Source organism: Pseudophryne corroboree, chromosome 11 (assembly GCF_028390025.1).
Source record: "Pseudophryne corroboree isolate aPseCor3 chromosome 11, aPseCor3.hap2, whole genome shotgun sequence".
Lineage (NCBI taxonomy): Eukaryota > Metazoa > Chordata > Amphibia > Anura > Myobatrachidae > Pseudophryne > Pseudophryne corroboree.
Window position 1 is genome coordinate 167,422,421 of NC_086454.1, and position 15,957 is coordinate 167,438,377.

The following is a 15,957-nucleotide window of genomic DNA, read 5'->3' on the forward strand; positions in this document are numbered from 1 at the left end:
GGAAATAAAGAATGCTAGCCCATTTTGGAATGCAAAGCTTAAGAAAATACAAACTTCAATCCATAGGAAAGCACTTTTTATTCAGTCTACACTCTGTAATCATACTATAGCTTAATTTACAAATTGTGATGTCATTATCAGACTTAACTCACAAGAGACTTTCATCCTTGGTCTATAAAAAAGGCAGTCCTCTGTTATAAAGCTTGAAACAATTGTAAGTGGCTGATATGCAAATATGGAAATACAGAAAAACTGTCAATTCAATGCTAGGATAACATAAGGGGTGATGCTCCAACTGAAATTGGTCCTAGGCATTTAGGTTTCTAGTATCTATCTTCTCCTTTAAAAAATAGGTTACTTTTTATATATTATCATTGGGTTTGGACAAATATTCTACATAATACCTATTGCATCCCTGAGCTTATTAGAAACTTGAAATAATATAAAGTATTGAATTTCTTTTCTTTGCATTTAAAAGATGAGCGCACTTCAGTAGATGCCATTGCTCAGGTGAGGGTTCCATGGTGTAATTGTTAGCACCCTGGACTTTGAATCTAGTAATCTGAATTCATATCTCGTGGGAGCTAACATTGTTTATTTTCCTTTTGATCAAAGCTCCAGTTTCATTCAATGTATGAGTATTGCAAATCTTCATTTAAAATTCATATAAATTCCATCATCTTCAGTGGTGTCCTTTGTTTAAACTCATTTTTAAACTTATCAAATCAGAAGTATGTCAAATATTTGGAAATAAGAAAAGATGCAATAAGAATGCAGAGATCCATTACTTGTGCTTTGGTCTTTAGAAATTCTCCATTTTTTTTTACTTCAGTGTGCACTAATGAGAGGGGAGCACATATCTTCTTCTTCTTCTAGTAACACCTAGTGCCCTCTATGTTTGAGCAGCAATATAATAACTAATTAATTTGCCCTTGCATATCTTAGTTATGCCATATTGCTTGATTTGAGACAAAAGTCACTGAGCCATGTAGAGAAAAATCTTCATCAGCCAAAGGATGACACTCCCACTGGCTTCTGATATGTATTTGAAGAGATTTTGTGATATATGTGTCTATGATGTTTTCAAGTACTCATGCACTCCACCGATGAGCTTATTCCATTCTTGTCCATCAAGAAAAGCAAATGGCCCATACGGGGATCAAACCCGTGACCTTGGCGTTATTAGCACCACGCTCTAACCAACTGAGCTACCCGGCCACAGATGTTACTGCAAGCAAACACAAAACTGGCAAATGTACCTCAAAGCACAGATCATATTTTGTTTTTATAGCATTTCATTTTTCAAAAAAAAGCTTAAGCCATAGAGTCACTTGAAGCATGGGTATCATAAAAATGCTCCAGTTTCTTTCCACATTACAAAATAAAAATAAATATTAGATAGGATAATAACAAAGATTAAGGCATCTACTAATAGTATAAAAATAGACAATTTAGACAAGGAGTATATGCAAATCTAAGCAAAATCAATCTAAAAAATCTAATACACAATTTTTAATTGTAAATTTACAGATTGATTTTGAAAAAGATAATCCCAGGATGTAAACCATTATGTATTAAATTTAGTATGTTTTACCAAGTTGTGTATGAATAACTTTTAACACAAAAAAATATATATTGGGGAAGTAGCTTAATGTGCCCATTGGAAATAAAGAATGCTAGCCCATTTTGGAATGCAAAGCTTAAGAAAATACAAACTTCAATCCATAGGAAAGCACTTTTTATTCAGTCTACACTCTGTAATCATACTATAGCTTAATTTACAAATTGTGATGTCATTATCAGACTTAACTCACAAGAGACTTTCATCCTTGGTCTATAAAAAAGGCAGTCCTCTGTTATAAAGCTTGAAACAATTGTAAGTGGCTGATATGCAAATATGGAAATACAGAAAAACTGTCAATTCAATGCTAGGATAACATAAGGGGTGATGCTCCAACTGAAATTGGTCCTAGGCATTTAGGTTTCTAGTATCTATCTTCTCCTTTAAAAAATAGGTTACTTTTTATATATTATCATTGGGTTTGGACAAATATTCTACATAATACCTATTGCATCCCTGAGCTTATTAGAAACTTGAAATAATATAAAGTATTGAATTTCTTTTCTTTGCATTTAAAAGATGAGCGCACTTCAGTAGATGCCATTGCTCAGGTGAGGGTTCCATGGTGTAATTGTTAGCACCCTGGACTTTGAATCTAGTAATCTGAATTCATATCTCGTGGGAGCTAACATTGTTTATTTTCCTTTTGATCAAAGCTCCAGTTTCATTCAATGTATGAGTATTGCAAATCTTCATTTAAAATTCATATAAATTCCATCATCTTCAGTGGTGTCCTTTGTTTAAACTCATTTTTAAACTTATCAAATCAGAAGTATGTCAAATATTTGGAAATAAGAAAAGATGCAATAAGAATGCAGAGATCCATTACTTGTGCTTTGGTCTTTAGAAATTCTCCATTTTTTTTTACTTCAGTGTGCACTAATGAGAGGGGAGCACATATCTTCTTCTTCTTCTAGTAACACCTAGTGCCCTCTATGTTTGAGCAGCAATATAATAACTAATTAATTTGCCCTTGCATATCTTAGTTATGCCATATTGCTTGATTTGAGACAAAAGTCACTGAGCCATGTAGAGAAAAATCTTCATCAGCCAAAGGATGACACTCCCACTGGCTTCTGATATGTATTTGAAGAGATTTTGTGATATATGTGTCTATGATGCTTTCAAGTATTTAAGCACTCCACGATGAGCTTATTCCATTCTTGTCCATCAAGAAAAGCAAATGGCCCATACGGGGATCGAACCCGTGACCTTGGCGTTATTAGCACCACGCTCTAACCAACTGAGCTAACCGGCCACAGATGTTACTGCAAGCAAACACAAAACTGGCAAATGTACCTCAAAGCACAGATCATATTTTGTTTTTATAGCATTTCATTTTTCAAAAAAAAAGCTTAAGCCATAGAGTCACTTGAAGCATGGGTATCATAAAAATGCTCCAGTTTCTTTCCACATTACAAAATAAAAATAAATATTAGATAGGATAATAACAAAGATTAAGGCATCTACTAATAGTATAAAAATAGACAATTTAGACAAGGAGTATATGCAAATCTAAGCAAAATCAATCTAAAAAATCTAATACACAATTTTTAATTGTAAATTTACAGATTGTTGAAAAAGATAATCCCAGGATGTAATCCATTATGTATTAAATTTAGTATGTTTTACCAAGTTGTGTATGAATAACTTTTAACACAAAAAAATATATATTGGGGAAGTAGCTTAATGTGCCCATTGGAAATAAAGAATGCTAGCCCATTTTGGAATGCAAAGCTTAAGAAAATACAAACTTCAATCCATAGGAAAGCACTTTTTATTCAGTCTACACTCTGTAATCATACTATAGCTTAATTTACAAATTGTGATGTCATTATCAGACTTAACTCACAAGAGACTTTCATCCTTGGTCTATAAAAAAGGCAGTCCTCTGTTATAAAGCTTGAAACAATTGTAAGTGGCTGATATGCAAATATGGAAATACAGAAAAACTGTCAATTCAATGCTAGGATAACATAAGGGGTGATGCTCCAACTGAAATTGGTCCTAGGCATTTAGGTTTCTAGTATCTATCTTCTCCTTTAAAAAATAGGTTACTTTTTATATATTATCATTGGGTTTGGACAAATATTCTACATAATACCTATTGCATCCCTGAGCTTATTAGAAACTTGAAATAATATATATAAAGTATTGAATTTCTTTTCTTTGCATTTAAAAGATAAGCGCACTTCAGTAGATGCCATTGCTCAGGTGAGGGTTCCATGGTGTAATTGTTAGCACCCTGGACTTTGAATCTAGTAATCTGAGTACATATCTCGTGGGAGCTAACATTGTTTATTTTCCTTTTGTTCAAAGCTCCATTTTCATTCAATGTATGAGTATTGCAAATCTTCATTTAAAATTCATATAAATTCCATCATCTTCAGTGGTGTCCTTTGTTTAAACTCATTTTTAAACTTATAAAATCAGAAGTATGTCAAATATTTGGAAATAAGAAAAGATGCAATAAGAATGCAGAGATCCATTACTTGTGCTCTGGTCTTTAGAAATTCTCCATTTTTTTTTACTTCAGTGTGTACTACTGAGAGGGGAGCACATATCTTCTACTTCTTCTAGTAACACCTAGTGCCCTATATGTTTGAGCAGCATTATAATAACTTATTAATTTGCCCTTGCATATCTTAGTTATGCCATATTGCTTGATTTGAGACAAAAGTCACTGAGCCATGTAGAGAAAAATCTTCATCAGCCAAAGGATGACACTCCCACTGGATTCTGATACCGTATGTATTTGAAGAGATTTTGTGATATATGTGTCTATGATGTTTTCAAGTATTTAAGCACTCCACGATGAGCTTATTCCATTCTTGTCCATCAAGAAAAGCAAATGGCCCATACGGGGATCGAACCCGTGACCTTGGCGTTATTAGCACCACGCTCTAACCAACTGAGCTAACAGGCAACAGATATTACTGCCAGCAAACACAAAACTGTCAAATGTACCTCAAAGCACAGATCATATTTTGTTTTTATAGCATTTCATTTTTCAAAAAAAAGCTTAAGCCATAGAGTCACTTGAAGCATGGGTATCATAAAAATGCTCCAGTTTCTTTCCACATTACAAAATAAAAATAAATATTAGATAGGATAATAACAAAGATTAAGGCATCTACTAATAGTATAAAAATAGACAATTTAGACAAGGAGTATATGCAAATCTAAGCAAAATCAATCTAAAAAATCTAATACACAATTTTTAATTGTAAATTTACAGATTGTTGAAAAAGATAATCCCAGGATGTAATCCATTATGTATTAAATTTAGTATGTTTTACCAAGTTGTGTATGAATAACTTTTAACACAAAAAAATATATATTGGGGAAGTAGCTTAATGTGCCCATTGGAAATAAAGAATGCTAGCCCATTTTGGAATGCAAAGCTTAAGAAAATACAAACTTCAATCCATAGGAAAGCACTTTTTATTCAGTCTACACTCTGTAATCATACTATAGCTTAATTTACAAATTGTGATGTCATTATCAGACTTAACTCACAAGAGACTTTCATCCTTGGTCTATAAAAAAGGCAGTCCTCTGTTATAAAGCTTGAAACAATTGTAAGTGGCTGATATGCAAATATGGAAATACAGAAAAACTGTCAATTCAATGCTAGGATAACATAAGGGGTGATGCTCCAACTGAAATTGGTCCTAGGCATTTAGGTTTCTAGTATCTATCTTCTCCTTTAAAAAATAGGTTACTTTTTATATATTATCATTGGGTTTGGACAAATATTCTACATAATACCTATTGCATCCCTGAGCTTATTAGAAACTTGAAATAATATATATAAAGTATTGAATTTATTTTCTTTGCATTTAAAAGATGAGCGCACTTCAGTAGATGCCATTGCTCAGGTGAGGGTTCCATGGTGTAATTGTTAGCACCCTGGACTTTGAATCTAGTAATCTGAATTCATATCTCGTGGGAGCTAACATTGTTTATTTTCCTTTTGTTCAAAGCTCCAGTTTCATTCAATGTATGAGTATTGCATATCTTCATTTAAAATTCATATAAATTCCATCATCTTCAGTGGTGTCCTTTGTTTAAACTCATTTTTAAACTTATCTAATCAGAAGTATGTCAAATATTTGGAAATAAGAAAAGATGCAATAAGAATGCAGAGATCCTTTACTTGTGCTCTGGTCTTTAGAAATTCTCCATTTTTTTTTACTTCAGTGTGCACTAATGAGAGGGGAGCACATATCTTCTTCTTCTAGTAACACCTAGTGCCCTCTATGTTTGAGCAGCAATATAATAACTAATTAATTTGCCCTTGCATATCTTAGTTATGCCATATTGCTTGATTTGAGACAAAAGTCACTGAGCCATGTAGAGAAAAATCTTCATCAGCCAAAGGATGACAATCCCACTGGCTTCTGATATGTATTTGAAGAGATTTTGTGATATATGTGTCTATGATGTTTTCAAGTATTCATGCACTCCACCGATGAGCTTATTCCATTCTTGTCCATCAAGAAAAGCAAATGGCCCATACGGGGATCGAACCCGTGACCTTGGCGTTATTAGCACCACGCTCTAACCAACTGAGCTAACCGGCCACAGATGTTATTGCAAGCAAACACAAAACTGGCAAATGTACCTCAAAGCACAGATCATATTTTGTTTTTATAGCATTTCATTTTTCAAAAAAAAAGCTTAAGCCATAGAGTCACTTGAAGCATGGGTATCATAAAAATGCTCCAGTTTCTTTCCACATTACAAAATAAAAATAAATATTAGATAGGATAATAACAAAGATTAAGGCATCTACTAATAGTATAAAAATAGACAATTTAGACAAGGAGTATATGCAAATCTAAGCAAAATCAATCTAAAAAATCTAATACACAATTTTTAATTGTAAATTTACAGATTGTTGAAAAAGATAATCCCAGGATGTAATCCATTATGTATTAAATTTAGTATGTTTTACCAAGTTGTGTATGAATAACTTTTAACACAAAAAAATATATATTGGGGAAGTAGCTTAATGTGCCCATTGGAAATAAAGAATGCTAGCCCATTTTGGAATGCAAAGCTTAAGAAAATACAAACTTCAATCCATAGGAAAGCACTTTTTATTCAGTCTACACTCTGTAATCATACTATAGCTTAATTTACAAATTGTGATGTCATTATCAGACTTAACTCACAAGAGACTTTCATCCTTGGTCTATAAAAAAGGCAGTCCTCTGTTATAAAGCTTGAAACAATTGTAAGTGGCTGATATGCAAATATGGAAATACAGAAAAACTGTCAATTCAATGCTAGGATAACATAAGGGGTGATGCTCCAACTGAAATTGGTCCTAGGCATTTAGGTTTCTAGTATCTATCTTCTCCTTTAAAAAATAGGTTACTTTTTATATATTATCATTGGGTTTGGACAAATATTCTACATAATACCTATTGCATTCCTGAGCTTATTAGAAACTTGAAATAATATATATAAAGTATTGAATTTCTTTTCTTTGCATTTAAAAGATGAGCGCACATCAGTAGATGCCATTGCTCAGGTGAGGGTTCCATGGTGTAATTGTTAGCACCCTGGACTTTGAATCTAGTAATCTGAGTTCATATCTCGTGGGAGCTAACATTGTTTATTTTCCTTTTGTTCAAAGCTCCATTTTCATTCAATGTATGAGTATTGCAAATCTTCATTTAAAATTCATATAAATTCCATCATCTTCAGTGGTGTCCTTTGTTTAAACTCATTTTTAAACTTATAAAATCAGAAGTATGTCAAATATTTGGAAATAAGAAAAGATGCAATAAGAATGCAGAGATCCATTACTTGTGCTCTGGTCTTTAGAAATTCTCCATTTTTTTTTACTTCAGTGTGTACTACTGAGAGGGGAGCACATATCTTCTACTTCTTCTAGTAACACCTAGTGCCCTATATGTTTGAGCAGCATTATAATAACTTATTAATTTGCCCTTGCATATCTTAGTTATGCCATATTGCTTGATTTGAGACAAAAGTCACTGAGCCATGTAGAGAAAAATCTTCATCAGCCAAAGGATGACACTCCCACTGGATTCTGATACCGTATGTATTTGAAGAGATTTTGTGATATATGTGTCTATGATGTTTTCAAGTATTTAAGCACTCCACGATGAGCTTATTCCATTCTTGTCCATCAAGAAAAGCAAATGGCCCATACGGGGATCGAACCCGTGACCTTGGCGTTATTAGCACCACGCTCTAACCAACTGAGCTAACAGGCCACAGATATTACTGCCAGCAAACACAAAACTGTCAAATGTACCTCAAAGCACAGATCATATTTTGTTTTTATAGCATTTCATTTTTCAAAAAAAAGCTTAAGCCATAGAGTCACTTGAAGCATGGGTATCATAAAAATGCTCCAGTTTCTTTCCACATTACAAAATAAAAATAAATATTAGATAGGATAATAACAAAGATTAAGGCATCTACTAATAGTATAAAAATAGACAATTTAGACAAGGAGTATATGCAAATCTAAGCAAAATCAATCTAAAAAATCTAATACACAATTTTTAATTGTAAATTTACAGATTGTTGAAAAAGATAATCCCAGGATGTAATCCATTATGTATTAAATTTAGTATGTTTTACCAAGTTGTGTATGAATAACTTTTAACACAAAAAAATATATATTGGGGAAGTAGCTTAATGTGCCCATTGGAAATAAAGAATGCTAGCCCATTTTGGAATGCAAAGCTTAAGAAAATACAAACTTCAATCCATAGGAAAGCACTTTTTATTCAGTCTACACTCTGTAATCATACTATAGCTTAATTTACAAATTGTGATGTCATTATCAGACTTAACTCACAAGAGACTTTCATCCTTGGTCTATAAAAAAGGCAGTCCTCTGTTATAAAGCTTGAAACAATTGTAAGTGGCTGATATGCAAATATGGAAATACAGAAAAACTGTCAATTCAATGCTAGGATAACATAAGGAGTGATGCTCCAACTGAAATTGGTCCTAGGCATTTAGGTTTCTAGTATCTATCTTCTCCTTTAAAAAATAGGTTACTTTTTATATATTATCATTGGGTTTGGACAAATATTCTACATAATACCTATTGCATCCCTGAGCTTATTAGAAACTTGAAATAATATATATAAAGTATTGAATTTCTTTTCTTTGCATTTAAAAGATGAGCGCACTTCAGTAGATGTTATTGCTCAGGTGAGGGTTCCATGGTGTAATTGTTAGCATCCTGGACTTTGAATCTAGTAATCTGAGTTCATATCTCGTGGGAGCTAACATTGTTTATTTTCCTTTTGTTCAAAGCTCCATTTTCATTCAATGTATGAGTATTGCAAATCTTCATTTAAAATTCATATAAATTCCATCATCTTCAGTGGTGTCCTTTGTTTAAACTCATTTTTAAACTTATCAAATCAGAAGTATGTCAAATATTTGGAAATAAGAAAAGATGCAATAAGAATGCAGAGATCCATTACTTGTGCTCTGGTCTTTAGAAATTCTCCATTTTTTTATACTTCAGTGTGCACTAATGAGAGGGGAGCACATATCTTCTTCTTCTTCTAGTAACACCTAGTGCCCTCTATGTTTGAGCAGCAATATAATAACTAATTAATTTGCCCTTGCATATCTTAGTTATGCCATATTGCTTGATTTGAGACAAAAGTCACTGAGCCATGTAGAGAAAAATCTTCATCAGCCAAAGGATGACAATCCCACTGGCTTCTGATATGTATTTGAAGAGATTTTGTGATATATGTGTCTATGATGTTTTCAAGTATTCATGCACTCCACCGATGAGCTTATTCCATTCTTGTCCATCAAGAAAAGCAAATGGCCAATACGGGGATCGAACCCGTGACCTTGGCGTTATTAGCACCACGCTCTAACCAACTGAGCTAACCGGCCACAGATGTTACTGCAAGCAAACACAAAACTGGCAAATGTACCTCAAAGCACAGATCATATTTTGTTTTTATAGCATTTCATTTTTCAAAAAAAAAGCTTAAGCCATAGAGTCACTTGAAGCATGGGTATCATAAAAATGCTCCAGTTTCTTTCCACATTACAAAATAAAAATAAATATTAGATAGGATAATAACAAAGATTAAGGCATCTACTAATAGTATAAAAATAGACAATTTAGACAAGGAGTATATGCAAATCTAAGCAAAATCAATCTAAAAAATCTAATACACAATTTTTAATTGTAAATTTACAGATTGTTGAAAAAGATAATCCCAGGATGTAATCCATTATGTATTAAATTTAGTATGTTTTACCAAGTTGTGTATGAATAACTTTTAACACAAAAAAATATATATTGGGGAAGTAGCTTAATGTGCCCATTGGAAATAAAGAATGCTAGCCCATTTTGGAATGCAAAGCTTAAGAAAATACAAACTTCAATCCATAGGAAAGCACTTTTTATTCAGTCTACACTCTGTAATCATACTATAGCTTAATTTACAAATTGTGATGTCATTATCAGACTTAACTCACAAGAGACTTTCATCCTTGGTCTATAAAAAAGGCAGTCCTCTGTTATAAAGCTTGAAACAATTGTAAGTGGCTGATATGCAAATATGGATATACAGAAAAACTGTCAATTCAATGCTAGGATAACATAAGGGGTGATGCTCCAACTGAAATTGGTCCTAGGCATTTAGGTTTCTAGTATCTATCTTCTCCTTTAAAAAATAGGTTACTTTTTATATATTATCATTGGGTTTGGACAAATATTCTACATAATACCTATTGCATCCCTGAGCTTATTAGAAACTTGAAATAATATATATAAAGTATTGAATTTCTTTTCTTTGCATTTAAAAGATGAGCGCACTTCAGTAGATGCCATTGCTCAGGTGAGGGTTCCATGGTGTAATTGTTAGCACCCTGGACTTTGAATCTAGTAATCTGAATTCATATCTCGTGGGAGCTAACATTGTTTATTTTCCTTTTGTTCAAAGCTCCAGTTTCATTCAATGTATGAGTATTGCAAATCTTCATTTAAAATTCATATAAATTCCATCATCTTCAGTGGTGTCCTTTGTTTAAACTCATTTTTAAACTTATCAAATCAGAAGTATGTCAAATATTTGGAAATAAGAAAAGATGCAATAAGAATGCAGAGATCCATTACTTGTGCTCTGGTCTTTAGAAATTCTCCATTTTTTTTACTTCAGTGTGCACTAATGAGAGGGGAGCACATATCTTCTTCTTCTTCTAGTAACACCTAGTGCCCTCTATGTTTGAGCAGCAATATAATAACTATTTAATTTGCCCTTGCATATCTTAGTTATGCCATATTGCTTGATATGAGACAAAAGTCACTGAGCCATGTAGAGAAAAATCTTCATCAGCCAAAGGATGACACTCCCACTGGCTTCTGATATGTATTTGAAGAGATTTTGTGATATATAGTTTTCAAGTATTCATGCACTCCACCGATGAGCTTATTCCATTCTTGTCCATCAAGAAATGCAAACGGCCCATAGGGGGATCGAACCCGTGACCTTGGCGTTATTAGCACCACGCTCTAACCAACTGAGCTACCCGGCCACAGATGTTACTGCAAGCAAACACAAAACTGGCAAATGTACCTCAAAGCACAGATCATATTTTGTTTTTATAGCATTTCATTTTTCAAAAAAAAGCTTAAGCCATAGAGTCACTTGAAGCATGGGTATCATAAAAATGCTCCAGTTTCTTTCCACATTACAAAATAAAAATAAATATTAGATAGGATAATAACAAAGATTAAGGCATCTACTAATAGTATAAAAATAGACAATTTAGACAAGGAGTATATGCAAATCTAAGCAAAATCAATCTAAAAAATCTAATACACAATTTTTAATTGTAAATTTACAGATTGTTGAAAAAGATAATCCCAGGATGTAATCCATTATGTATTAAATTTAGTATGTTTTACCAAGTTGTGTATGAATAACTTTTAACACAAAAAAATATATATTGGGGAAGTAGCTTAATGTGCCCATTGGAAATAAAGAATGCTAGCCCATTTTGGAATGCAAAGCTTAAGAAAATACAAACTTCAATCCATAGGAAAGCACTTTTTATTCAGTCTACACTCTGTAATCATACTATAGCTTAATTTACAAATTGTGATGTCATTATCAGACTTAACTCACAAGAGACTTTCATCCTTGGTCTATAAAAAAGGCAGTCCTCTGTTATAAAGCTTGAAACAATTGTAAGTGGCTGATATGGAAATACAGAAAAACTGTCAATTCAATGCTAGGATAACATAAGGGGTGATGCTCCAACTGAAATTGGTCCTAGGCATTTAGGTTTCTAGTATCTATCTTCTCCTTTAAAAAATAGGTTACTTTTTATATATTATCATTGGGTTTGGACAAATATTCTACATAATACCTATTGCATCCCTGAGCTTATTAGAAACTTGAAATAATATATATAAAGTATTGAATTTCTTTTCTTTGCATTTAAAAGATGAGCGCACTTCAGTAGATGCCATTGCTCAGGTGAGGGTTCCATGGTGTAATTGTTAGCACCCTGGACTTTGAATCTAGTAATCTGAATTCATATCTCGTGGGAGCTAACATTGTTTATTTTCCTTTTGTTCAAAGCTCCAGTTTCATTCAATGTATGAGTATTGCAAATCTTCATTTAAAATTCATATAAATTCCATCATCTTCAGTGGTGTCCTTTGTTTAAACTCATTTTTAAACTTATCAAATCAGAAGTATGTCAAATATTTGGAAATAAGAAAAGATGCAATAAGAATGCAGAGATCCATTACTTGTGCTCTGGTCTTTAGAAATTCTCCATTTTTTTTTTACTTCAGTGTGCACTAATGAGAGGGGAGCACATATCTTCTTCTTCTTCTAGTAACACCTAGTGCCCTCTATGTTTGAGCAGCAATATAATAACTATTTAATTTGCCCTTGCATATCTTAGTTATGCCATATTGCTTGATTTGGGACAAAAGTCACTGAGCCATGTAGAGAAAAATCTTCATCAGCCAAAGGATGACAATCCCACTGGCTTCTGATATGTATTTGAAGAGATTTTGTGATATATGTGTCTATGATGTTTTCAAGTATTCATGCACTCCACCGATGAGCTTATTCCATTCTTGTCCATCAAGAAAAGCAAATGGCCCATACGGGGATCGAACCCGTGACCTTGGTGTTATTAGCACCACGCTCTAACCAACTGAGCTAACCGGCCACAGATGTTACTGCAAGCAAACACAAAACTGGCAAATGTACCTCAAAGCACAGATCATATTTTGTTTTTATAGCATTTCATTTTTTAAAAAAAAAGCTTAAGCCATAGAGTCACTTGAAGCATGGGTATCATAAAAATGCTCCAGTTTCTTTCCACATTACAAAATAAAAATAAATATTAGATAGGATAATAACAAAGATTAAGGCATCTACTAATAGTATAAAAATAGACAATTTAGACAAGGAGTATATGCAAATCTAAGCAAAATCAATCTAAAAAATCTAATACACAATTTTTAATTGTAAATTTACAGATTGTTGAAAAAGATAATCCCAGGATGTAATCCATTATGTATTAAATTTAGTATGTTTTACCAAGTTGTGTATGAATAACTTTTAACACAAAAAAATATATATTGGGGAAGTAGCTTAATGTGCCCATTGGAAATAAAGAATGCTAGCCCATTTTGGAATGCAAAGCTTAAGAAAATACAAACTTCAATCCATAGGAAAGCACTTTTTATTCAGTCTACACTCTGTAATCATACTATAGCTTAATTTACAAATTGTGATGTCATTATCAGACTTAACTCACAAGAGACTTTCATCCTTGGTCTATAAAAAAGGCAGTCCTCTGTTATAAAGCTTGAAACAATTGTAAGTGGCTGATATGCAAATATGGAAATACAGAAAAACTGTCAATTCAATGCTAGGATAACATAAGGGGTGATGCTCCAACTGAAATTGGTCCTAGGCATTTAGGTTTCTAGTATCTATCTTCTCCTTTAAAAAATAGGTTACTTTTTATATATTATCATTGGGTTTGGACAAATATTCTACATAATACCTATTGCATCCCTGAGCTTATTAGAAACTTGAAATAATATATATAAAGTATTGAATTTCTTTTCTTTGCATTTAAAAGATGAGCGCACTTCAGTAGATGCCATTGCTCAGGTGAGGGTTCCATGGTGTAATTGTTAGCACCCTGGACTTTGAATCTAGTAATCTGAATTCATATCTCGTGGGAGCTAACATTGTTTATTTTCCTTTTGTTCAAAGCTCCAGTTTCATTCAATGTATGAGTATTGCAAATCTTCATTTAAAATTCATATAAATTCCATCATCTTCAGTGGTGTCCTTTGTTTAAACTCATTTTTAAACTTATCAAATCAGAAGTATGTCAAATATTTGGAAATAAGAAAAGATGCAATAAGAATGCAGAGATCCATTACTTGTGCTCTGGTCTTTAGAAATTCTCCATTTTTTTTTTACTTCAGTGTGCACTAATGAGAGGGGAGCACATATCTTCTTCTTCTTCTAGTAACACCTAGTGCCCTCTATGTTTGAGCAGCAATATAATAACTATTTAATTTGCCCTTGCATATCTTAGTTATGCCATATTGCTTGATTTGAGACAAAAGTCACTGAGCCATGTAGAGAAAAATCTTCATCAGCCAAAGGATGACACTCCCACTGGCTTCTGATATGTATTTGAAGAGATTTTGTGATATATGTGTCTATGATGTTTTCAAGTATTCATGCACTCCACTGATGAGCTTATTCCATTCTTGTCCATCAAGAAAAGCAAACGGCCCATACGGGGATCGAACCCGTGACCTTGGCGTTATTAGCACCACGCTCTAACCAACTGAGCTACCTGGCCACAGATGTTACTGCAAGCAAACACAAAACTGGCAAATGTACCTCAAAGCACAGATCATATTTTGTTTTTATAGCATTTCATTTTTCAAAAAAAAGCTTAAGCCATAGAGTCACTTGAAGCATGGGTATCATAAAAATGCTCCAGTTTCTTTCCACATTACAAAATAAAAATAAATATTAGATAGGATAATAACAAAGATTAAGGCATCTACTAATAGTATAAAAATAGACAATTTAGACAAGGAGTATATGCAAATCTAAGCAAAATCAATCTAAAAAATCTAATACACAATTTTTAATTGTAAATTTACAGATTGTTGAAAAAGATAATCCCAGGATGTAATCCATTATGTATTAAATTTAGTATGTTTTACCAAGTTGTGTATGAATAACTTTTAACACAAAAAAATATATATTGGGGAAGTAGCTTAATGTGCCCATTGGAAATAAAGAATGCTAGCCCATTTTGGAATGCAAAGCTTAAGAAAATACAAACTTCAATCCATAGGAAAGCACTTTTTATTCAGTCTACACTCTGTAATCATACTATAGCTTAATTTACAAATTGTGATGTCATTATCAGACTTAACTCACAAGAGACTTTCATCCTTGGTCTATAAAAAAGGCAGTCCTCTGTTATAAAGCTTGAAACAATTGTAAGTGGCTGATATGGAAATACAGAAAAACTGTCAATTCAATGCTAGGATAACATAAGGGGTGATGCTCCAACTGAAATTGGTCCTAGGCATTTAGGTTTCTAGTATCTATCTTCTCCTTTAAAAAATAGGTTACTTTTTATATATTATCATTGGGTTTGGACAAATATTCTACATAATACCTATTGCATCCCTGAGCTTATTAGAAACTTGAAATAATATATATAAAGTATTGAATTTCTTTTCTTTGCATTTAAAAGATGAGCGCACTTCAGTAGATGCCATTGCTCAGGTGAGGGTTCCATGGTGTAATTGTTAGCACCCTGGACTTTGAATCTAGTAATCTGAATTCATATCTCGTGGGAGCTAACATTGTTTATTTTCCTTTTGTTCAAAGCTCCAGTTTCATTCAATGTATGAGTATTGCAAATCTTCATTTAAAATTCATATAAATTCCATCATCTTCAGTGGTGTCCTTTGTTTAAACTCATTTTTAAACTTATCAAATCAGAAGTATGTCAAATATTTGGAAATAATAAAAGATGCAATAAGAATGCAGAGATCCATTACTTGTGCTCTGGTCTTTAGAAATTCTCCATTTTTTTTTACTTCAGTGTGCACTAATGAGAGGGGAGCACATATCTTCTTCTTCTTCTAGTAACACCTAGTGCCCTCTATGTTTGAGCAGCAATATAATAACTATTTAATTTGCCCTTGCATATCTTAGTTATGCCATATTGCTTGATTTGGGACAAAAGTCACTGAGCCATGTAGAGAAAAATCTTCATCA

At 32.8% G+C, this 15,957-nt stretch overlaps 9 non-coding genes across 9 annotated transcripts; all 9 read right to left on the minus strand.

Moving 5' to 3' along the window:
• Positions 1-1,144: 1,144 nt before the first annotated feature.
• On the minus strand, positions 1,145-1,218 carry TRNAI-AAU (transfer RNA isoleucine (anticodon AAU)). The gene has a single exon. It is a non-coding gene; the product is annotated as a tRNA-Ile (tRNA).
• A 1,587-nt stretch (positions 1,219-2,805) lies between these two features.
• On the minus strand, positions 2,806-2,879 carry TRNAI-AAU (transfer RNA isoleucine (anticodon AAU)). The gene has a single exon. It is a non-coding gene; the product is annotated as a tRNA-Ile (tRNA).
• A 1,594-nt stretch (positions 2,880-4,473) lies between these two features.
• TRNAI-AAU (transfer RNA isoleucine (anticodon AAU)) lies at positions 4,474-4,547 on the minus strand. The gene has a single exon. It is a non-coding gene; the product is annotated as a tRNA-Ile (tRNA).
• Positions 4,548-6,133: 1,586 nt separating this feature from the next.
• On the minus strand, positions 6,134-6,207 carry TRNAI-AAU (transfer RNA isoleucine (anticodon AAU)). The gene has a single exon. It is a non-coding gene; the product is annotated as a tRNA-Ile (tRNA).
• Positions 6,208-7,801: 1,594 nt separating this feature from the next.
• TRNAI-AAU (transfer RNA isoleucine (anticodon AAU)) lies at positions 7,802-7,875 on the minus strand. The gene has a single exon. It is a non-coding gene; the product is annotated as a tRNA-Ile (tRNA).
• Positions 7,876-9,464: 1,589 nt separating this feature from the next.
• Positions 9,465-9,538, minus strand: TRNAI-AAU (transfer RNA isoleucine (anticodon AAU)). Its single transcript has one exon. It is a non-coding gene; the product is annotated as a tRNA-Ile (tRNA).
• Positions 9,539-11,117: 1,579 nt separating this feature from the next.
• TRNAI-AAU (transfer RNA isoleucine (anticodon AAU)) lies at positions 11,118-11,191 on the minus strand. The gene has a single exon. It is a non-coding gene; the product is annotated as a tRNA-Ile (tRNA).
• Positions 11,192-12,773: 1,582 nt separating this feature from the next.
• Positions 12,774-12,847, minus strand: TRNAI-AAU (transfer RNA isoleucine (anticodon AAU)). Its single transcript has one exon. It is a non-coding gene; the product is annotated as a tRNA-Ile (tRNA).
• Positions 12,848-14,438: 1,591 nt separating this feature from the next.
• On the minus strand, positions 14,439-14,512 carry TRNAI-AAU (transfer RNA isoleucine (anticodon AAU)). The gene has a single exon. It is a non-coding gene; the product is annotated as a tRNA-Ile (tRNA).
• Between the last annotated feature and the right edge of the window lie 1,445 nt (positions 14,513-15,957).